Genomic DNA, 24,079 nt, shown 5'->3' on the forward strand with positions numbered 1-24,079 from the left:
TGAGTTGAAAATATAAGAAGTAGATGGACACCGTAAAATTGAAAATAAATAACTCAACCATTTACTCCCAATTTTATTTAAGTAGTATGGAATTTTTATCTCCTAAGACTTAAGAAAAATGGGAGATTATATCCTAAAATTTTTCAAGTAAAAATAAAGAAAGTTAAGGAATATTTAAAAACAGATCACAAGAACTTCCTGTGTCCTGAACTATTTGTGTATGCTTCAATGTTATAAGAGAATGTAATGTGAATTGCCTCTAAAATTTCAGTATCATTAAGAAGGTACTGAAAAGAGATTTTGAAAAGAGATGGCAAAGACTTACACTGGAAAAGGAAGTATAAGGAAAGATGTGATTTAATTTGTTAAATTATGCAAGAATAAGAGGAAATACTTATTGAAAGAATAAAAAATAAGAAAAGGAAGGACATTATCTCAAAACCTCTGGAGATGAATTATAATCATTTCCAAATAGGATGATAACCTAGAAGAAATATTATCTCAGTGATAGTATGCATAGAGGAAAAAAAGCCAGGAGGTTTTTCTTTGTCACTGACAGAGATTTTCTGTAAAATAGAAGACAGATGACAAACACATAAAGATGTAATGGGCTGTTTCCTAAGAGAATGTTCTTTAGGGTCTCTGTGGGAGAAAGGATCTTACAACCGATTTTCCAATTTGAGTTTTTTTTTCAAAGTTCAGCTCTATTTTTTAAAAAAAAAATATGCCCTCCCTCATGTTCAAAGAATCACAAGAAATGTATAATCGTTTTTTTCAAATAGCCCTTCTGGAGTAAAGTAGCTGCTTCTCCTAAGGCCAACTCATGTCACCAAAACCTGATGGTGGACAGGCTCTTTCTTAGAAAAAGACAAAGGAAAACATCACCACTCCTTCTGAGCCTGTCATAAGTAAGATAGAGAGTACGTTTGTGCACAGGTGACTGGCAACATCCTCTAACCCTGTACCATGATTCTGCTATGGTGCCCATGCTAAATAGAACTGCTCAACTGAAACAGTGTCCCCTGAGAGCATAGGTAACCTCTTCTCAGCCAGCAAGCTGTGCTCAGGGGAAAACTGTACCAGAGTCACAGAAGGGTGTCTGTAATGGTTATCAGGCTCAAAAATTAATGTCATTTGTAGCAGAATCTGGATCAATATCCCTGAGCAGAGTAGGAACTATACTTTGCTTTTTAGATTTATTTTTTTAAATGTATCTAAGGACTCTGGCAAATGAGTCTCCACCAACCTGGAAGATGAGCCAGGCAGCTGAACCCCATTTTTCCCTAAAGTTTAAGGGTATTATAGGACATGTAAAATGAGAGTCACTGAGAATATATAAAGAATACAGAGTCATTCTAGGAAAGCATCATTGGCCCTAAGAGACCCAACTCTTTAAGATCTAGAATAGATGCCTCATAAATGGGACAGGCTGGGAAAGACTTGTGCTGTCCTATATTAGACAATAAAAGTCTTCTGTATGTTCCTGTGGAACACTGGCCTAGATTCTGCTTTGTCTGACCATATCTGACATCTGTCTGATTATCAGGCCTGCACTAGTCTGGAACACATATCTTTCCCTGATATCTATTCCTCCATCCATTGATGATCTATCTACCTGATCCATTCTTGCTTTGGCTTTACCCAACATTTCATCCTGATCTTTGTTTCTTAGGCTTCCCAATGCCATGTTCTCTTCAACCCGATCTTGTCAGCTCATATCTCCTGCAGGAACTAGCAACAACCACAAAAACAAAATGACCTTTTGCTCCAACTAGCCAAAGAGGACAGCTGAAGACAGCTAAACTTTGCTCTGTGCAATATGGAGAGTAGAAAGCCATCACATTTCTCTCCACACAGCTTCCTGCTTTGCCATTACTTGGACACAGCATGCCCTTGAATACCCTACCTAGTATTTTCCTTCATGATGTCTTCTATTCAAAAAAAAGTCTCTTTTCACTTATCAGAGAGAAAATTTGGCCTTTGCTTCTTGGGGATTGGCTTACTTGGTTTAGCATAATATTCTCCAACTCCATCCATTTACCTGCGAATGCAAAGGTGGATACTGAACCAAAATGGGGGTTGGGAATGGAGGAACTTTGGGCAAAGGGGAGGGTGAGGAGGGGAGGAGCATCGGGGCAGGAAAGATGGTAGAATGAGGTGGACATCATTACCCTAAGTACATGAATGACTGCACATATGGTGTGACACCAGAGGAATGAAAAGTTGTGTTCCATTTGTGTACAATGAATCAAAATGCATTGTGCTGGCATATATACCTAGTTAGAACAAATAAATAAAAAAGAAAATCTTGTTTAAAAAAAAAAAAGAAAGAAAAAAGTCTCTTTCCATCTACTTCCCCTTCAGGGCTCCCTCTCCACTTCTATTCCCATCACTCATTAAGTCAGTATTGGGGCATGTGGAGTTCATGTATTCCCTAATACAAACAGAGTTATTGGAGATTTTCAAGTTGGTTACCTTGAAGTCAGATAGAATACCAACTTTTTTGCCTTCTAGCCATGGTAATATATTTATAAAATTTCCCTGATACTCATTTTCCTTTAAATCTCTAAAATGCTAGTAATAGCTGTCTCACAGATATTTTTCATAAAGATTATAAAAGATGATGTGTATGAGGCATTTAAAACATACTTGTCTCATAGCGAGCATTTAGTAGAGTAATAATATGGTACCAAGTCTAGACCCTAAGACAGAAGGGTCTTCTGTCTTATATACCTGTCAGGCTCAAATCTTAACATAGTATTTGGTACATGGTAGGCACTAAAAAACTATTTGATTAATTAACTAAGTAATGAAAGGCAGGGTGTATTTAGCCTTCTTCTTTTCCCACCTAGTCCCTAATAATAATAATAACAACAACCTCAACAACAACAACATCATAAACCCAAAGTTCCATTAGGCACAGTATCACTATCTAGTACACCAGGAGAGGTCAGCCATAATTTTTTTAAAAAAAGTTCTCAGGGCGTATATGATAAGGTTAAATTTGGGAAAAGAACAATGCTCCAGGAGTACTTTGGACATGTGGACAGACTGATAATTGGCCTGTGAAATGTGCTCCCCCTGATCCAGTACTTACCCAACAAAGGCTCACCAGGTGAGCATGCAGACTTCTGCTACAGGTGCAGGAGAAAGGTGCTGGGACTCCCTCTGCCAGTTGTCTCCCTCACCCCAGAAGCCATTTGTGTCAGTTAAGAATTGGGTTCATCTGCAAGTAACAGAAATCTGTTTACCATGGTTTAAACATGTAATACTTTGTTATCGTCAATTAATGAGAAATCTGAGCGTAGCAGCTACTGTCATAGGCTAAGCAGCTCAAAGATTTCAGGGCCAATGTCTCTGTGAGCCCTTCAGCCTTTTCCTCAGAGTCCCAGCATGCAAATATCATTATCATATTTCAGGCATGAAGAAGGAATGAAGAGAAAGGAAAAGCCATAGAGTATAGTATGTATATCAAGAAAACAAAAGTGTTTCCAAGAAATCTTACGCTTCAGTTTATGCATCATTGGTCAAAATTTTTATCACACTCCCACAGATATAAGAGAGATTTGGAAATGTGCAGACATGGAATGAAACAAAACAACTACAGAGAACAGTGACCATAGAAAAATGGGAAGTGGACATAGGGAAGGAACCAGCACACTCTGCTTAGCATTGACTGGAGACTGGAGCGAATAGATTCTAATGGAGATCTTCATTTTTAATCACAGCCTCAACCAAACTGTTAGAAAATATGAAATCTTTCGACGACTGTCTAAAATTCAATTGTCCTTTAGTCTCTTGCATTGGAGAGCTACCCCTGCTATCGGGTCAGTGGCAGCTGTTCACCTTGGAGAACGATGATGTTTATATGACAGTAAGGTCCATCTCATCCCCAGCCAAGAAAGGCTGCTTTTCTCCCCTCATAAGAAGGCATCTCCTAACAAAAGAATAAGCTGGATCCATATCTTTTTCATTAGCTTACATATCAAGAAGGTAATTGAGCTTTTGCCTTCTGCACATAGCATCTACCTAAGGAAGCTTCACCACACCCACCTTGTTTTCCAGCAAATTAAAGACTCTCCTGCACTGAGCTTTGAACACCCCCAAAAGCATATACCTAACCTTTGTGGCTATGAAAAAATTAACTCATAGAGCACCAATATCCTCAGGTCAATCTGGAAATACCCCTAGCGCAGCCACTCTAATCTCACAAGAACCAAAGAGGCAGAACATGGGCCTCAAGTAATCACTTGCAGTGGGAAACTGAAATCTAACCCCTGCCAATCTTCCCAGCTCTCTAAAAAGTTAGGCAATGATTCCATCCTAAGTGAAAATTTCCAAATGCACAGACTATGAATTCTTAATCCCCCAAAGCATAATTTCTTCTTTCTCTGTATTTAACCAGGCACAAAAGAACACCCTCAGTTCAGAACCCCTCCCATTCCAAATTTCAAGCTGATCCCTAAGGCCAGTAGAGATGGATACTATATTTATACTAAAGGAAATACAGCCCAGAGGCCTTGAGCTTTGTTTCCAGCTGTGTTCCCAGAATGGGGAGCGAAGAATTCAGTGAAGAAAACTGGGCTCTTCACGATCTGGTTCCATTTACCTCTCTGGCCTCACCTCCTGCTGCTCCTACCTTGAACTCTCCTTTCAGTGTCCACACGACCACCCTCTCCCTGACTTCTTTACGCTCTCCAGCTGGGAATATGCCTCCATCTTGCTCCTGTCCTTCACCTGCCTAACCCCTACTTATTCCTTAGGATGCTGCTAGAATATCACCTCCAGATTAAAGATATCACCTCTTTGCCTCCATTCCATTTCCCTCATCAAGCACTTGACACATACATCACTATAATATAACTCTCACCCCCTGGTACCATCCTTCCCCCTAACCCCAACAGAAAGCTCCATGAGGGCAGCAGCTGCATCTGCCTTGCCCACAGGTGCATTCCCTGTGCCTTTGACTGTGATTGGCATATATAAGGCACTCAGTAAACATTTGCTGAATGAATGAGAGAGGTATCTAAAAGCAGGTCAGACAGGTAACTTTATGTTCTCACTCAGAATTCACTGGCCAGAAGTTTCTTCATCTCAGAAATCTGGATTTATGTTGCTGCTAAGAATATGCAGATGAAGGAAATAGGATGTGTATTATTCATGGTGTAGCACCACAACCAGGAGGATGATCCACTAATAGCTCAACTGGTGAAAGGTCAGAAGCATCACATTGGATATTGTTGATTGATGTGTCTGTATGCATTTTTTATAGGTTTAGGGAAAGATTGTTTTGACTTGTTTTCTTTTGTTTATAAGTATTCCCATATTATTTTCTCCCTCTGATCAGTTACAGCTGGTTTTGTCCAGGGCAATTTTAAACATCTTGTAAAAATTCAACCACCACCATGACTTTAAAGAGGGATGAACATACCAAAATGAATGTGGTCCCCAGACAAATCATCACAGCCCTTTGTCATTAAAATCAAAGTAGATACTATAATGTTGGGAGAACCTCAACAAGCCACAGGGAGAAGTAATAGGGAAAAGCATGAAATAAGCCCTTTTTCTTTAGATTTGAGGCTGTTTCCCCACAGGCAGAACCAGTCTGGCTGAATTAAAATCTATGCTCCACTGTGTTTGCTTTGTCATTCCAACCAAGCTACAGGTAATGGGAACATTCCTCTCTCTCCTTCAAATAACACCATGAACAGCACCATTCAATGTTCCGATTGTCTCTCAGAAGCCTGCCTTCACCCTGGGTCTAAAACTCTCTTAAATTAGTTACCACACTCCACTTGGCATTAAAGACATCTGTCCCTTCAAATAATTGTGAACTCCTAGAGCCTGAAATGGGACCGTTTCCTTCTACCTGTGTCCATAACACCAGGCCACTGGTACATTTCATGTATGTGTGTCTTGATCTTATCTTTTGGTGGTGGGGGAAAGCAGTGTCAAAGAGGATTGGAATGTTGAACATTTAATTAGAGTTCACTAAATATTTTTGATTGTCTAATTGATGTTAAATTCCATGAAATCAACAGTGTGTGCATTTCATTATTTCCCCCCACAATCTTGTGCCAGTTTTGTCACTGTAGCTTGAGTGTTTTTAAATACTTATTGAATTGCTTCAAAATTCCATTAACTTTTGCTTTTTATCTAGCATGCTTATTCTTTTAATCCATGAAATTTGACTAATGGAAATTGATTTCTTTCTCCTAGGTGTCATTTTCTTCCCACATCTAACCCACATCCTTTGTTGCTAAGCTCATACGGTTTCTGATGCAGTCATTTCTGGTGTTAGGTTTGTAAATGAAGCTTTTATTTCTTATATTTGAAGAATATTGCTTTGTTATCTTTCTAGGGGCAATCAATAGTTACATTCCATTCTTATAGAAGTTTGGAATTTTCACTTTTAGCATTTATTGCAATGATCTAAAAAACTTTCATCATGTAAAATAGGTTTAGTACTAGTCTATGGGCAGATAACTTACTTATGCTTACTTTTATTCACTCTTACCTGCTATTAACTAGCTGTGTAACCTTAGGCAAACCACTAGACCTCTCTGAGCTTCAGTTCCCTCATCTGTCCCTGAGTTACAGGGTTGTAGGAAAATTTATGTAAAAAAAAAAAAATGATTGAAAATGTTCTAGGAATTTGTCTGCTGCAGAATAGAGGGTTAAATAAGGGTCCAGTATCTTACTTAATCATCTTCCCAGAAAATCTCCTTTCTCTTTCTAGTCTATATACCCTAAGGACCTTGCCATCAGACTAATTAATAGTACTTTAATAGAGTTCTTTTAGAAGGAGACTTTGAAGGCCTGGAAAAAAAGTAATATTCAAAGAAAATAAATTGGGTGCAAGAAGAGAAGTGGTAGGGAAGAATTCAGGGACCAGAAGTATCACATGGTCCCATCAGACAGCATTGCATTGGGCTGTGGTTTCTGAATTCATCCAAAAATTTGTCTTCTGGGCTTATTCTTAACAACCAAACAAAAAGAGAACAAAACGTTGAGTTTTTCAGAATATTTGAAATTAGCTGAGTCACTTGGGAACAGTGTAGCCCTCTGAACTTTGACACTGGGTTCCACATCACCCTGATGAGAAGAGAAGAAAACAAGATAAAAAAACCTAAAATCTTTAAAAGTTAAGGTCGTCTGGAGTCTCTGAACCAGGAGTCTTACTGGCAATCGGCACATTACTCTTCCTCATGTCCGTAACACTTTGTAATGGTTACTGTGACATTCATCAACAAAATCAAATGATGGGTATGGTCAGGTGTACCTTACAGCTTTCCAATTCTCCTGTAAGGTGGGGATTTTCTATGAGAATCTTCAAAACACTTCTTAGGTTTATTAAGTGTCACTTCTGCTGCTCAGCAGTAATTAAACTGAAAGGAAAATGTCAAGAATGATAAATTACTATCACAGGTATATTCTTTCTTTTCTTTTCAGAAGCTAGTCAGCCCTGTGTCATGAGATTCAAAAATGTTAACTTGGAGGATATTGAAGAAGAAAGTCTTCCTGGTATATTATTTTAAATAAATGATGCTGCAAACTCATGTAAATTTTAAGGTATATGATTTAGGTGTAATCTGTGGTGGTATGAATACTCCATGTTTATTCAATTTCACTAAGAGCTACTTGATCCTGCAGAACAGGCTTCTATGCCTGAAACAGGCATGTGTGGCCCAGTTTGCTATGTTACTAAGAGGAAATAACCTCATGTTTCAATATTCATCATTGGGAATGGAGTGAACATTAATGAATGATTTTTCTCAATCAAGCCCGTCATTATCAAAGACATAAATTTCCCAAGTTCCTTGCATTTCCATTGACTCCAAATAGAGCCTTGGGGATCATGAGGAACATCATTAAAAGCCAATTACTTTTCTGAGCATCATTTTTCAGATTATAAGTCTCATTATGTGAGATAATCAAATTTTCAGCCTCTTTTTCAAACAAATAGAAGTTAAGATAATAAGTAGGATGGAGGTATAGAGCAATTTGAAGACCCCAACAATTGATTAGTTTTGGATGATGATATCCAATTGCAATGACAGAATGTGTAAAATCTAGAAACAGAATTTTCAAATCAGCAGTGCTAATGAGAATGTATCCATCTTTCTCACAGACAAGTTGTATCTCTGGATTGTAGTGAGACCCATTACTGCCTCACTCCCAGCCCAAACTACCTTCCTTTGATTCCTGCAAATTAGCTGAGAGGACAGAAAAGCCTACAGGGACACATATTTTCTGAGAAGCATAGACCCCATGTGTGGAGATTTGTATGTGGAACCAAATGCAGAGAAGCCTTGACAACAGTGTACTCGAGGATTTTGGTATTTGGAGGTACTTTATAGATCAAAGACTCAAAAGAATTAGGTAGTGAGAAAAAAAGTTTTATTTTCTTCATAGGAGAGTACTCTACTGGAAGAATGTCTTCTAGATACTGAGAATTGTGATGGTAACTATGCACATGGTAGCACTTGGAATAATTTGAGTATCAGCCAAATTAGCCAGTTAAGGACAATGTCCCCCACCCACATGATCAGTTGGAAGAATTTAAGATTAAACAGCTCTCACTCTGAGGATAAACAAAGAGGAAAAATCCAACTGATGAACTACAAGAAGAGATTTCAAAGAAAGAAAAATGAACCAAGATTTTTAAGATTCAAAATATTCAGACTCTTGTATTGGCTGTGGTAACTATGTGATACTGACCAACTGATTGACTGGTTTAAATTAGTAATTATTTAAAGCAAATATAAGCCAAAGCATTTCCAGATATAACTTCATATACCTAGTACAATGAATCTGAAATAAACAAAACATGTTTAAAAAAAATGTCCAGCCAGGCATTGTGGCACACACCCATAATCCCAGCAACGTGGGATGCTGAGGTAGGAGGACATCAAGTTTAAAGCCAGCCTCAGCAACTTAGTGAGATCCTTTCTCAAAAATAAATAAATAAATAAATAAAAAGGGCTGGGGATGTGGCTCAGTGGTTAAGCACCACTAGGTTAAATTTCCAGTATAAAAAAAAATAAAATAAATAAGCAAAGAATGTTAATCACAGTCACAGCATTAAACCAAACTACATTATAATTAAGTTGCTAAAAATCCAGTGATTAAGAAACATAAGTCTTGACAGGTGCAGAGGCACGTGCCTGCAATCCCAGCAACTAGGGAGGCTAAGCCAGGGGGACTGCAAGTTCAAAGCCAGCCTCAGAATTTAGCAAGGCCCTAAACAACTCAGTGAAACCATGACTCAAAATAAAATGCTTTAAAAAAAAAAAAAAGGCGAGGGAATGTGGGAATGTTGCTCAGTGGTTAAGCTCCCCTGGGTTCAATCCCCAGTCTCTAAGTCTTAAAAACACCCAGATGGGGTGCATGACATTCCTACAAAGGAACAACAACAAAACCTCTCTAAGATTTCTTGTAGGAATTCATGAAATCTAGAAGACAATGGAATGACATGTTTAAATGAGAAGAGGGGAATCAGAGTCAACCTAGATTCTGTATCCAGTAAAAAAAAAATTCTTCAAAAAAAAAAAAGACAAAATAAGAACTTCATAAGAGAATATCAAAGAATTTGTCAGCAGCACACCCACACTAAAAAGGAATATTAAAGGAAGTTCTACAAGTATCAGGAAAATGATGCCAGATTGAAATTCTACACAAAAGAATGGAGAGTTCCAGAAGTGGTAAATATGCAAATCACAATAAAATTGTTTTCTCATTTATTAATTTTTTAGTGCTTAAAGCAAAGTAACAATAATGTACTGTAAGGTTTGGGATCTATGTAGAAATAAAATAGGCCCATTAGAGCCCAAAGGATGGAAAAGGGATAATGAAATTTTCCTGCTGTCTTACATTTCATATGAAGTCATGTAATATTATTTAATGGTAGATACTTATAAGTTTAAAACTAGGTACTATAAACCAGAGAGTAACCACTTAAAATAGGAGAATAGCTAATAAACCAATAGTTGACATACTAAAAATTGACTAATATAAAACAAAGAACATAAAAGGAGCATGAAGAAATGAGACAAATAGAAAACAAGTAGAAAAAAATGTTAAGAGGCGAGGGACTGTAGGTATGGAGAGAGGATGAAGCTGGGGGTCCTTCCTACAGGAACAGCAATGATAACACTGAAGATATTTCATTGTTTGATGCAGAAGAAGAGACAACTAATAGACTAAGAAAGTCCAAAGTCAGACATCCAGTGGCACCATTTTTCCATGTGTTCTTCCGAGTCAGTGACATTATAGTCTATCCTCTCTGTGAATGGCTCAGCAGCAGCTTTATTGCCTGTACAGTGACAATTTTCTCATTGTCTTGTGACTTTTGGGCAATGAAGAATGTCACAGGTAGACTGATGGTTTTCCTTTGGTGGTGGAATCATACTGATTAGTATGGAAAGAGTCATTGGGTGTTTGAGCTAAGGAAGTCATCTCCTCAAGAAAATAAAACTGAATCAAGAACCTTTTGGTTAGGACTGGCTGCCTGTCCAGTGCTGTGGTGGGTATTTGCCTATAGTGCTTTCTTCCTTTTCAGAGTGAAGTGGATGGCTGTGGTTACCATGGTTGTGGTATAACAAGGTGCCAACCTGTATGATTACATCAGGTGCAAAGTGGGTAGCCATAAGAATTGAACAAGTATGGCTACCCTGTATCTTGGAAAGCAGTTTTTAAAACAAAACACCAGAGTTGGTCAGAATTCTTGAATAGAAAGCAAGCTTATGAACTCCGTGACATTGGGGAATAACTGATGATATTCTTGTTTATGAATTGTTTGGAGCTCAGTCCAGTTATAATGAGGAGTATTGGGTTGGTTTGTTTGGTTTGCTTTTTTCACTTAAAAAGTAGTATGAAAACTGGTTTGCTTCGTTTTTTTTAATAATGTTTTAATTTTCTTTCTCTTGTAGTTGGGGCTGGGAAGTATGCTGTCTCTATAAACATTGTCAGAATTTATTTTATGGTGTACGTATGTAAGCAAATAGTAATGTATCAGTATATCCCAAATTAATGGATTCATTTACATGTGTTACAGAGATATTTGCATTTTGATCCATAGAACATAGGATGTTTCTAGTCTATGTCAAAGGTCTATGTGTTTATACATTATTTCTGTAGGTTATTTTCAGAAATAAGTTGATCCCATTGTTAACAGTGAGCACTTGGCTTGGGTATGAGTTAGGCTAGTAGTATTAACTGTTTCTAAACTTTTCTTTTATCTTTATACTGCAGCAACTCATTTACTTAAGGAATAAATAATATAAATGGAATCTTCTTAGTTTATATTTAAGGGCTACACAAGGATTGCTGCTATTCTATTTATTTCATGGAAAGGATAGCCAGATTTTATTTTGGAACTTCCTAGAAATTCTTCAGTGCTCTTTTGGCTACTAAAAATCTTATATTACTAAATGAATATTATTCTTATATCATAGTAAGAATAATCATTTAAATAATTGGCATAATAAATGCCTAAAAGACATTTTATGAATCTAATTTTTCTTGCTATAATGGGGATATTATAAATAATACATTTGTATTAATAATGTTTCTTTAAAAGGGCAATATATATAATGCAAATTAAAACAATCTACAAACTGTTGTAGGCACCTGTAAATTCTGTTGTAGGTACTATAAACTTTGTTGGTATCTTTTTTGGTGGGGGAGTGGGGGAGGAGCACTCAACCACATCCCCAGCCCTATTTTTGTATTTTATTTAGAGACAGGGTCTCACTGAGGTGCTTAGCACCTTGCTTTTGCTGAGGCTGGCTTTGAACTCAGGATCTTCTTGCCTCAGCCTCCCAAGCTGCTGGGATTACAGGTGTACGCCACTACGCCCTCCCGGCTTGTTGGAGTCTTTTTTTTTTTTTTTTTTTTTTCATAAAATGGCCTTTTTTTTAAGAGAGAGAGAGAGAGTTAGTTTTAATATTTATTTTTTAGTTTTCAGCAGACACAACATCTTTGTTTGTATGTGGTGCTGAGGATCGAACCCGGGCTGCAAGCATGCCAGGTGAACACGCTACCATTTGAGCCACATCCCCAGCCCTTGTTGGAGTCTTTTAATCAATAGATTACGTTGTGAATTGTATCTGTACATTGTTAAAATATTTTAAAGACGTTTTGTTTTAGTTGAATAAATGTCTTTGTGAGTGATAGCTTGGAAGGTGCACAACTTTACATATGTATAAAACTCTATTGTTTACCAAGTGATGGGGTAGCTAGTGTCCCAGAAGAAGAAGTTCTTGCTAGGAGGTGTAAGCTGCCTGGAAAAATTAAAAGGTCTAAAATAATTAATGCCGCAGTCTACAGACTCAGCCGTGGCTCTCAGCAAATTAATAAGAAATAAAAACAAAACCGGAAATTAGATTTGGGAAACATGGCGTTTGATGGATATTCCAGCCCTGATAGAAACTGGAACTGAATGACTGAAAAAGGCCCCAATTTTTTATTTAAGAGGAAGTTCATCATCAAACAGGCAGAAGGTTTCAGTGTGGGAGGGGTTTTGTTTCAGTGCATGGCAGGTTACTCGCACCTCCCAGAGGCTGTGAGCTGAGACAGGATGCTGACATGACCTGGCCTTTCTTGAACCAGGGAATTTCAACGAGAAGTTCCCAGAAAAGCAGCTTTCCTGCCAAACCCATAATTCATCTACGGCTTCCAACAAAAAAAGTTAAGAATTATACTGGTAATTACATACATACACTAATTAAAAGAAATTATCATTTTATTAAAAAAAAATAGCAAATCCCATCTTCCGCTTTGTGATACTGATAATAGAAGGCATTCCTAAATGATAGATAGATAATTTAATAGCTCCTACTAAGATAATTGACTTACCTTTCAGGAAAGAAAAATAAAATTAGGTCCCTATCTCAGGTAGCACACAAAATAAATGTGAAATGGTTTAATGAGTTGAATATAAAAAGTAAAATCATAAATGAACTGTAAGGAAATACATCGGGAATTACCTAATATTAGGATTAATAGGTTTTTAAAGCAAAGTGATAAAAACAGAAACCATAAAGGTATATTTTTGTACAATAAAACTTTATTATTTTGCTTTACTCAATGGAGAAGAAATAAAAATGGCCAAGAAACAGACAAAACACACTTTACGGTCTTTAAGAAGGACACTGAGAAGCCAATTTCTACAGATCTAATTGGAAACTATTTTAAGGATATTAAATCATCTGATATTGGTGAGGATATGTGGACTCAAGCATTCCCATAAACCACAGAGGAAGCATGAACACAGGCAGGGCTTCCACATGACAATTTACAGTATTATCGTGTGCTTTAAAATATCCATTCCCCTTTCTAGAAATTTTGTTCAGCTTTTAGATTCATTCAACAGTATTAAACATACCTACAAAGATTTCCTAATAGACAACATCTTGATATGAGGAATCAATTATGCACATCCATGAACTGTAATACTCTACAATTATTTAAATTATGTCATGTGTGTTGTTGTGCTGGGGATCAATCCAAGGGCCTTGTGCATGCTAGGCAAGCACTCTACCACAGAACCACATCCCCAGGCCAAAGTATGGTTATGTTTTGTTTTTAATATTTGATGACATAGGATAATGCTCAAAATTTAGTCAAATTCTAAAAGTACATGAAACTGCAATGATAAAAATGTTAGCAAATGAGAGAATATATTTCCGTGAAAAAAGACTATAATTGCATATCCAAAAATGCTATTTCCATTTTAAAACAAAAGATGATAATGATATATCCCAAAATGTTCCTGGTGATTACATATGGAAATTGAGATAAGTGTTGTTTTAAGTTCCCACCTTTGTAGTAATTTGTCACTGCAATGAAAGGAACCTAGCACATTTGTACACCTTTTCAGTGACCTCATTGACCCACTAGAACTTCCTCTGCTACTAAATTAAAATTTCTTTCCATTCCATGTCTTAAACAGACCTAAGGACTCCCCGTATACAGGGCAGCTGGTGTCCTGGGTGGAATGGCCAGGCTGCCTCTGGCTGCCATTTAGAAACTGCCCAGCCACAACCAGGAAGACTCGTATTTCTCTTGGTGATGAAAAGGTAAGTTTACAAGCAATTTTTGAAGGAGTAACTATGTGATGATTACAGCTTCAGTGCAACCGCTGTGACAAAGGAGAAATCTATTTTGAAGTGCAATTCTTCAGCAGCCAGAAGGGCTAGGGGAGACTGGCTGAAATCACAGATAAATGGATTGGTATATGACTAAAACAAAGATACTCTGGACTCTACGACAGTGATAAATTGCTGAAAGTTTCAATCTGATGATTAAAGTATTGGGGATATAGTGAAAATGTGGGTGGTTGAAAGAAGATAAATTTGTTAATCCCATTTTCTGCATGGCTGACCAACATGTATCCATTATCACTTCCATTCAAGAGCTCCAAGGAAAGAAAACCAGTCAACTCTAGTTTGCAAAGCCAAACTGAGCCTTTAGGAACTACAGAAGGCACCCTATAGGATAAAGTTATGATGATGGCCAGAGGCGATGGCACATGCCCATAATCCCAGAAACTCAGAAGACTGAGGCAGGAGGATCATAAGTTCAAGAGCAGCCTGGGCATCTTAGCAAGACCCCGTCTCAAAATAAGAAATAAAAAGGGCTAGAGACATAGCTCAGGGGTAGAGCACCTCTGGGTTCAATCCCCAGTACTATTTAAAAAAAAATGATGAAGACAGCAAATTTGTATTTACTAAATGATCCAGGTACTTTTTTACATGCTTTATATAAAACAATTCACTTATTATCAAAAAAAGTTGAAAAATGCTGAACTAAGTCTTTATGTGATCTTGAATATGTCACTTCAATTCTCTAAAAATAAGGGAATGTTTCTATCCTTTTCCCCATCTGTCCCCTGTCTCCATTTCCCTGTCCTAACTTTACTTTCCTAGCCCTCTGGGCACCAAGGTTTTGTTTGTTTGGTACCAAGGATCGAACCCAGGGGTGCTTAACCATTGGACCCATCCCCAGCCCTTTTTATTTATTCATTTTTTAGACAGGGTCTTGCTAAGTTGCTTAGAGCCATGCTAAGTTGTTGAGGCTGGCTTTGAACTTGCAATCCTCCTGCCTCAGGTTCCCAGGGCCTGGGATCATGGGTGTGAGCCATTTCACCTGGCTGGACACCACGTTTTATCATTTGAACTATTTTTTTGTTGCTGTTTTTATCACTACTCTCAACTTTTTTGCACCACTATCTTCCTTCACATTCCCTAGAATTTGTCCCCACAGCAAGCTCTTTCCTGAGCCAGTGATCATAGTTTGGAGGATATCACGCAGTTTTCCAATTGCTTCCACCCTACATGGAGAGTCTCATCTGTGGTCTCCTGGCTTCCCTCATCCGTTGTTCTGCCTTTGTTCATCTCTCATTACTCCCTGAAGTGACATGGAATCTCCATCATCAGGTCTTTAAGCTTTCTGCCCAGCCCTCTACAATCCCAGCTCTCTCCAGGGACTCTCTCACTCCCAATTTTATGCAAATTTCACTTTTCTGTCTTCTCTCTTAGCACAATCTTCATGTAAGACTAAGCATCTTTTTCTCTTTGTCTCCTCAAATGACAAGATATTCCTCCTAGGATTAGACACAACTCCTTCCTGTGGGTTTTAATCTCATCATATGACATTTCTACCAAAATTTACTCTGAGTATTCTCTGTTCTCACATTCTATTAGCTCTTTCCCTTCAAACTATACAAACTGAACTATGACGCTAGCCATTCTGCTCCTTTTTAAAAAATGTATTTTAACTCTAAAATTTCCTCTATAACTTTTGCTTTGAGAAATCAATACTTCTAAACCACTCTTGATTTCTTTACTGATAATTTACACTTCACCATAATCTAGCTTCTATTCCAGTGTAACACTGACATGACACTAGCAAACATGACCAATGGTTGCCATATTGACAATTCCAATAAGTACCCTCATTGCTAGATTCCATTGTGTTTGATTTTTGCTCATTAGGGCCCCATGGTTAAGAAATAAAAGCAAGAAACTAACTTAATAAATGGAGAACTTATTCTAAGGTTATAGAAATGACTTCACAAAATTCAAAGACAACACCACCTAGACTTCAGAAAAAACTAGAATCAGAGAAACCTGTGAAAGTTTTTCTCTGCCTCTGCCTTCTATTGCCCTGTCTCTGTAGATTATCTCTCTCTGCCTCTTTTGTCCACATAGCACACCCAATGAGTCTTTTGCTTCAGTATCTCCAGTAGAATTCACTTCTTTCTGAGATATCCATCACATTAAGTCAGTTTTAAGACTGAAAGTTATTTAGGTTTACCCCATACTCTGCCTTCTTGTTTCATATACCAAATAATCCATGTTCGTTTCAGAAAGTACATAGAATAAATTTAATCTATTTTACAGATGTCACTCCTGCAAATACTCCAAGATAATTATCATGTCTCATTTAAGTGTTCTCTTCCCTAAGCAAAGCATCCCCAGGCCATAGTCCTCTCAGCATTTTCACATCTAAACCAATAATTATCAAATTGTGGCTACCAGATTAATAGCATCAATATCACTTGCTCATTAGAAAATCAAATTCTTGGGTCCCAAAGCAAACCACATGAATCAGAAACTCTGGGTTTTAACAAGTCCTCTAAGTGTTTCTCATGCATCTCAAGTGTAAGAATCACTGCACTACACCTTTATCTGTCTAATTCTCAAGAATGACTCACCCTGAGATGAGTGTAATACTAAAATTGTAGGGTTGGGTAACTGACCCAAAGAACAATATGATCCCTATGACCCTGGATATCCTTTTCACACAGTATTCACTTCCCATTACTATAACAAAATAACTAAGAGAATTTTGGCTCATGGTTCTAGAGGATCCAGTCCAATATCAAATGACTCCTTTGTTTTGGGCCTCTGATGAGGCAGTACATTATGACAAGAGTACATGGCAGAGCAAACCGCTCACTTCATGAGCCAGAAAGCGAAGAGGAAGAAGAAATCCAGAGTCTCACAATTCACTTCAAAGGCATGCCCGCAATGATCTAAAGACTTCCCATAAGCCCCCACCTCCTAAATGTTCATACCTTCTCCCAATAACATCATCCTGGGATCAAGCCCAAGCCTGTAACACATGTATCTTTGGGAGACACTCTTTTTAAACTATGATAAGCACTTACCATAATCCCCCCAAAAAACAAAGGCCAAATGTTTTCTCTGATATGCAAATGCTAATTGGGGGGAGGAGTAGGGAAGAATAGAGTTACTTTGGATTAGGCAGAGAGGAGTGAAGGGAGGGAACGGGGTACATGGGTTGGAAGGATAATAGAATGAATTGGACATTATTACCCTATGTACATATATGACTACACGACTGGTGTGATTCTACATCATGTACAACCAGAAGAACTAGAAGTTATACTCCTTTATGTGTGATGTATCATGATGCATTCTCCTGTCATATATAACTAATTAGAACAGATTTTAAAATTTCCATTGATTAAATAATAAAACTTACAAAAAGGAAAAGAAATATTTTGCAGATTTGTTTGATGGGGTTTTTTTCTCCTGCACTAGAATGTAGACCCTTTTAACAACAACAAAAAAAAAATCTGATGGATTCAGCTTTTTGTTCTTAGTGCCCAGTATAGTGCCAGCCTCATGGCAGGCTCAATAAATAAGTATTGAATAAATGAATAAGTGAATAATAATATACTATGAAAATTTATTGTAGTTATATATGGAGAGTATGTGGTCAACTAATACATCTAAGCCTTTTTCTCCCATTTGATATTTGTATTTTTCAGGTTTTGTAGCTCAGTATGAGAATTTATCTCTATTCCTATCAAATCTCAGCTTGTTAATTTTAGTCTGAAATCTCAAGCTCTTAAGATTCTTTTATTTTTAAATATCATTCAGCATGATATTCTATCATTTGGAATTATCTAGCTCCATTATTCATTATTTGTGAATATTATCAGGATTAGATCAGTTTCCTTTAAGTCCTATTCACAAAGTCATATACCATTGTCTAACATGCCTTTGCAAATTCACCCATGTACACTGCTACTCAACTCCTCTAAAGCCAATACTTCTCAAACTTGAGAATGCATCAGACCATCCGAGAGAACTTGTTCAAATGTAAATCAATGGGACTGCATCCCCATACCGGAGTCAGTGAGATCTAGTGTGAGATGCAACAAATTATATTTCCAAAATTTTCCCAAGTAATGCTGATCCTCCCGGTCTGGGAACCACACTTAGAAAACCACACTCCACTGATAATATACCTTCCATGACAAGAAAATGGGCCCTGAAACCAATTTATACCAATCCACTTGCTACTCCTTTGCACTCTGCTTTCAAAGTGTCGTGCAAATGAGGATCTTCAAACTATTAACCAATTTAAATGTGGCCCGAGGATGCCTCCATACTAAGCCCTTTCTCCTTTTACAGTGAACTGTTGCCTAACTTAGTAAATAAACTAAGTAAAAGCCTGATTGTGGAGTATACCCTTGTAACAAATAACTGGCTCACTCTTACAAGTGGTTGAGCTTCTGTCAATTGCAGGTGGTCAAACAATTTTTAAAAAGGCAAAACACTGAAGTGTGAGGAGTAAAGATTTGTTCCCAGGGTGTAGGCTCTCTATTTACCTCTCTTATTGTTTCTTTTGCTGAGAAAAAAACTTTTTAGTTTGAGTAAGTCCCACTTGTTGATTCTAGTTATTAAATTTTGTGCTATGGGTGTCCTATTGAGGAATTTGGAGCCCGACCCCACAGTATGTAGATCGTAGCCAACTTTTTCTTCTATCAGACGGCGTGTCTCTGATTTGCTATCAGGCTCCTTGATCCATTTTGAATTAACTTTTGTGCATGGCGAGAGAAAGGGATTCAGTTTCATTTTGTTGCATATGGATTTCCAGTTTTCCCAGCACCATTTGTTGAAGATGCTATCCTTCCTCCATTGCATGCTTTTAGCCCCTTTATCAAATATAAGATAGTTGTAGTTTTGTGGATTGGTTTCTGTGTCCTCTATTCTGTACCATTGGTCCACCCGCCTGTTTTGGTACCAGTACTATGCTGTTTTTGGTACTATTGCTCTGTAGTATAGTTTGAAGTCTGGTATCGCTATACCGCCTGATTCACACTTCCTGCTTAGCATTGTTTTTGCTATTCTGGGTCTTTTATTTTTCCATATGAATTTCATGATTGCTTTCTCTATTTCTACAAGAAATGCCGTTGGGATTTTGATTGGCATTGCATTAAACCTATAGAGAACTTTGGGTAATATCGCCACGTTGCTTTCCTAAATGCTCCTGACCACATTGCAGGCCAGAGTTCTTAGAACTTGTTCTGGTTCCAAGGTCTACCTGATCCATAAATTGTTTTCACTTAATTAAATTCTTTTAAGCTTAATTTGTCCAAGATATTTCATTTAAACCAGAGTTACATAAAGTTTGTATAACAAAAAAAAAATGATTTCTCAAAGCTCTCAAAAACACTTGTAAAATTATTGGGTTCAGAAAAAAAAATGATGTACATGGGAGAGTTACTTCATAATTTTCCTTTCCCCACTCTCTTCACAATATTCCATTCCATCTCAACACATTATTACGTATTATATTGAATATGGGGTATATGCAGTCATATAATGCTGAGCAAGATTCTGATATTCCATAAATAATCACGTAGAGATCATTTTTCCGGTAACTTCATGCATGAAACACGTTTGGGCTGCGCATGATGGCATAGCCCTGTAATCCTAGTGACTTTGGAGACTGTGGCAGGAGGGGTGCAAGTTTGAGGTCCACCTAAGAAACTTAGCGAGAACCTGTCTCAAAATGAAATGAAAAGGTTTAGGGACGTAGCTCCGTGGTAGGACACTTGTCTAGCATGTGCAAAGTCCTGGGTTCCATACCCATCATTGTAAAGAAAATAAAGGAAGAAAGATAAGATTCTGGTAGTTTTCACTTAAGAGGTTGAACTTAGGGTTCAACTCATGGGTTGCCTAAGGGTAAGAACTTGAGAAATCTGGAAGAGTGTGAGGCAGTAATCTGCAAATGAAATACTTTTAAGAACTTTTGCTGGATCTAAGTTCCTGGTATCAACAAGGTTTCTGGTATGGCCACACTGTGAACTTATGGATCAGGTAGATGTCAACCAAATAGTCCTCAAAAGAAAGAGCTCAAAACCTGTGACTTTTAATTATTCTTGCAGCACTGATGGAAGAATTCAGTGACTTTTCCTGTTATCAATTATAATCATAAGCTTCTTATCATCTGCATGTGCTTAAATTGAGGTGGCATATCAGCCAAGCTGTGGCCCATCTCTGTACTATCCTCCCAGTATTTGTCCTCAGAACTCATGTTCTATATTCTATTCACCTCACCTTCTGCCTTGGAGCTTTGAATTGTCCTTCTGGCTTGGACCTTTTTCTTCCCAGTAAAGCCTCTCCTTCTAATTATATTGTATTGCTGCTAAATGCTTGGAGAATTCTACTGTCTAAGATGGATTATGAGAAGGAGAAAAATAGAAAAAGCAATCTTCTGGGGAAAAGGAAAGGGATGTGATTAAAAGGAAGTAGGTTCAAGCAGGCTTGGGTGCACGGTTTGCACAAGCTTATACTTGGGAGTGGAAGGAAATGGCACTGTGAATCATACACTGAAAGAAAGATGCAATATTCTCTGAGACTGACAAGAAAAAAGATAGATGCAAATCGAAACAATTTTGCTCATGGCAGGTGAAGATGGCAAGTATTTCACAACTGATTGCCTTGATTTTCTTGCTAATATGTCAGAAGACATAATTTGCAGAGTTGGGAGATATGGATGGATATAGGACTTAAAACATTTAGCAATAATTTTTATGGGCTGAAGAGGAACATGGAAGAGGGCACTGAGGAAGCATCAGGATCCAAATGAGGTCGGAGTCCAAGGGCTCATCCAGATACCAGCTATGAGTTCATAGGATTGTCTTTGGCAACATGGAGCCGCACTGTTGAAGAAGCAGGGAAGGTGGATTGTGGCATTGAGCCCAAATCCACAACTACAAAAATACAGGAAACAAGATGTTACATGTATTAGTAAAAAAGTTATTTAGCAGAGCCGCCCCCTACCCTGCACCCTGCACCGGCAAGGTAGAGGGAACTGTGACCACCCACAGAACAGGCCCAGCGGCCTGCTGAGGGGCAGAGCCGCCCCCCACCCCCCGCGCCTGCCAGGTAGGCGGAACTGTGACCACCGACAGAAAAGGCCCAGTGGCCCGCGGAGGGGCAGAGCTTCCAATCACTCCTGCAAGGTAGGCGGGCCTGCAACGAACCGGCAGAAGAGGAGCAGCGGCCTGCTGAGAGGCAGAGCCGCCCCCTCCCCCCGCTCCTGCAAGGTAGACGGAACTGTGACCACCATCAGAACAGGCCAGACCTGCAACCAACAGACAGAACAGGCCCAGTGGCCTGAGGAAGGGTAGAGCTGCCCCGCCCCCCGCGCCTGCAAGGTAGGTGGACCTGCGACCCACTGGCAGAACAGCCCCAGAGGCCTGCAGAGGGGCAGTGCCGCTGCCTGCGCCTGCAAAGTAGGCAGAACTGCGACCACCGACAGAACAAGCCTAGCGGCCCGCAGAGGGACAGAGCCGCCGCCCGCACCTGCAAGGTAGGCGGACCTGCTACCGACCGGCAGAGCAGGCCTAGTGGCCTGCCGGCGTGGTAGGCACATTGCCCCAATTGGAGGAGGGGCACAGCCGCCGCCTGCCCCTGCAAGGGAGACTTTGCAACTATACAAGACCAATATAAATATATAGGGGGAAAATTCAATAGCACAACAGTTTCACCAAGTAGAAAGGAAAGCGAACAGTATGAAGAGACAAGGAAAGAAAGGACCGCAAGCAATGCAGGTCAACTCAACGTTAGAAGAGGAAATAGCTGCAGCAGATGGAATGTCAGATAAAGAATTCAGGATATACATGCTTCAGATGATCTGGAGTCTCAAGGAAGACATCAGACAGCAAAATCAGACAATGAAAGATCACTTCAAAGATGAATTACATAAACAATTCCAAGAAGCAAAAGATCAACTATACAGGGAGATAGAGGTTATAAAAAACAAACAAACAGAAATCCTAGAAATGCAGGAAGCAATAAACCAACTTAAAAACTCAATTGAGAATACTACCAGCAGAGTATAACACTTAGAAGATAGAACATCAGACAATGAAGATAAAGTATATCAACTTGAAAAGAACATAGACAGCTCAGCAAGACTGTTAAGAAACCATGAGCAGAACATCCAAGAAATATGGGATAACATCAAGAGACCAAATTTAAGAGTCATTGGGATACAGGAAGGGACAGAGTTTCAAACCAAAGGAATGAGCAATCTATTCAATGAAATAATACGAGAAAACTTCCCAGACTTGAAGAATGAGACAGAATCCCAAATCCTAGAAGCCTACAGGACGCCGAATGTGCAAAATCATAAGAGACCCACACCTAGACACATTATAATGAAGATGCCCAACATACAGAATAAGGAGAGAATTTTAAAAGCTACAAGAGAAAGGAAGCAGATCACATTTAGGGGTAAGCCAATCGGGATAACAGCTGATCTTTCAACACAGACTCTGAAAGCTAGAAGATCCTGGAATAACATATTTCAAACACTGAAAGAAAATGGGTTCCAACCAAGAATTGTGTTTCCAGCGAAATTAAGCTTCAGGATGGAAGATGAAATTAAAACCTTCCACGATAAACAAAAGTTAAAAGAATTTGCAGCTAGAAAACCATCTCTTCAAAACATCCTTGGCAAAACATTACAGGAAGAGGAAATGGAAAATAACAATGAAAACCAACAGTGGGAGGTAGGACACTAAAGGGGGGAAAATAATCAAAGAGGAAAACAAACCATGTTTAGTAACATAAATAAACAAATATGGCTGGAAGAACAACCCATATCTCAATAATAACCCTAAATGTTAATGGCTTAAACTCACCAATCAAGAGACACAGGCTAGTAGAATGGATCACAAAACAAGACCCAACAATATGCTGCCTACAGGAGACGCATTTGATAGGAAAAGACATACATAGGCTGAAGGTGAAAGGTTGGGAAAAATCATATCACTCATATGGACTTCGGAAACAAGCAGGAGTGTCCATACTCATATCAAATAAAATAGATTTCAAGCCAAAGTTAATCAAAAGGGATAAAGAGGGACACTACATACTGCTTAAGGGAACCATACACCAACAAGACATAACAATCATAAATATATATGCCCCAAACAATGGTGCAGCTATGTTCATCAAACAAACTCTTCTCAAGTTCAAGAGTCTAATAGACCATCATACAATAATCATGGGAGACTTCAACACACCTCTCTCGCCACTGGACAGATCTTCCAAACAAAAGTTGAATAAGGAAACTATAGAACTCAATAACACAATTAATAACCTAGACTTAATTGACATATATAGAATATACCACCCAACATCAAGCAGTTACACTTTTTTCTCAGCAGCACATGGATCCTTCTCAAAAATAGATCATATATTATGTCACAGGGAAACTCCTAGACAATACAAAGGAGTAGAGATAATACCATGCATCCTATCTGATCATAATGGAATGGAACTGAAAATCAACGATAAAAGAAGGAAGGAAAAAGAATACATCACTTGGAGGATGAACAATAGGTTACTGAATGATCAATGGGTTATAGAAGACATCAAGGAGGAAATTAAAAAATTCTTAGAGATTAATAAAAACACTGACACAACATATTGGAATCTATGGGACACATTGAAAGCAGTTCTAAGAGGAAAATTCATTGCTTGGAGTTCATTCCTTAAAAAAAGAAAAAACCAACAAATAAATGATCTCATACTTCATCTCAAAATCCTAGAAAAAGAAGAGCAAAACAACAGCAAAAGAAGTAGAAGGCAAGAAATAATTAAAATCAGAGCTGAAATCAATGGAATCGAAACAAAAGAAACAATTGAAAAAATTGACAAAACTAAAAGTTGGTTCTTTGAAAAAATAAACAAAATCGACAGACCCTTAGCCATGCTAGCGAAGAGAAGAAGAGAGAGAA

At 38.2% G+C, this 24,079-nt stretch overlaps 1 pseudogene; it reads left to right on the plus strand.

The window, feature by feature from the left end:
* The first annotated feature begins 3,018 nt into the window (after positions 1-3,018).
* On the plus strand, positions 3,019-10,730 carry LOC114086184 (Golgi apparatus membrane protein TVP23 homolog B-like; annotated as a pseudogene).
* Positions 10,731-24,079: the final 13,349 nt, after the last annotated feature.

Source organism: Marmota flaviventris, chromosome 3 (assembly GCF_047511675.1).
Source record: "Marmota flaviventris isolate mMarFla1 chromosome 3, mMarFla1.hap1, whole genome shotgun sequence".
Taxonomy (NCBI): Eukaryota; Metazoa; Chordata; class Mammalia; order Rodentia; family Sciuridae; genus Marmota; species Marmota flaviventris.